The 1,241-nt window shown below is 42.5% G+C and overlaps 1 protein-coding gene across 1 annotated transcript in view; it reads right to left on the bottom strand.

Annotated features, from left to right (window-relative positions):
* The window catches only part of USP12 (ubiquitin specific peptidase 12), a 64,339-nt gene that overhangs the window by 10,342 nt on the left and 52,756 nt on the right, over positions 1–1,241 (bottom strand). The window lies entirely within an intron of this gene.

The following is a 1,241-nucleotide window of genomic DNA, read 5'->3' as shown; positions in this document are numbered from 1 at the left end:
TGCTCCCACTGAACTTCTGTGCCCACACCGGCTGCAAGCCCCCCTCTCATTCTGATCAAAAGAATGGAGCCTAGGGCTGTTTGCTTTCAGAAAACCTTTAAAAAGTAACGCTCCACTTTGCAGTCAAATTTAGGAGACCCTAACTACAGTATATGTTTGCCATGTGTTCCCATTCACACAGCATACCTAAAAGTACATTTTCAAAAACACTTTTACCATTCTAGTTGTTTCTTTGGAGAAGGATTATACATAGTACTGCAACCTCTGCTGAACAATTTAGAAAAAACAAACTGTGACAGAGTGCGTTTCCCCCCGAATAACATACAATGCAGAACCCAAGACTTCAAATCTTTAACCCTTTGTTAGGACGGACGGTGCTAAAATCTAATTTACAACGGAGTTGTTTTCTCAGAGAAGTTAGTGCACGAGGGAAGCATAGTATTGTGGGAAATGTAGTTTTCCATGCCCTTAATTGTAGTTCCCACTGTGCAGAGCAGCTTGTAACTTACACAGACTGCATGCAGAGCATAGAAGCGGCCATTTCAAAAGGAGCCATGAGGAGACATAGAGGACAGCTAACAAAGTATGTTTCCGTGTTCATATACAACAACTGCCCATGCCTGCTACATGTACACTTGGTATACATTACTGGCATCTTTTATACATCCACAAAGGTGGAATCGAGCTTTAAGGAATATCTAAAGCCAAAATATTTTGTTAGATGTGAACAGAGTAGGGAATGGTTAAAACCCCTGGTACTTTTTTGGGGGTGTGTCCCATTGGGGTTTTTTCCCTTCGATTTCAGCCGTCTCTCTGGGACAGAAAAAAAGGAAAAATCCCTTTCTGGACAGCTGTCACTGAAACAGGTGTTGTCACTGGAAAATTTCCCCAACCTCCTGCTTCAGTGACAGCTGTAAAATGTTGGATTTTTCATCAATTTCTGTCCCTCATGACAAAAAAACAAAAAAAAATTTTTTTGCTTGGATAAATTTGAACCCTTTCGCTGCCACCGATGTAAGGCATACGGCGGAACAAAAGTGTTCCCGGCTGGCCAGCTCAGTATGCCAGTATGCCTTACGCCGATGGCATTTACAATTCTGCTATAAGCTCATGGTCGATTTAGCGACCATAAGCTTATAGCAGAACTGTTCAGCTGACTGTCCCCTTCAAAATAATAGCTGTCATCAGCGGCTCACAAACCGCTGATGACCGATATTAACAAAAATATCGGGCAACCCCCC

This window comes from Nanorana parkeri, unplaced genomic scaffold, assembly GCF_000935625.1.
Source record: "Nanorana parkeri isolate BGI_ZX_2015 unplaced genomic scaffold, ASM93562v1 scaffold1735, whole genome shotgun sequence".
NCBI classification, from domain to species: Eukaryota; Metazoa; Chordata; class Amphibia; order Anura; family Dicroglossidae; genus Nanorana; species Nanorana parkeri.
The sequence above is the reverse complement of the archived record's forward strand: the minus strand, read 5'-3'. Positions and strand labels throughout refer to the sequence as shown.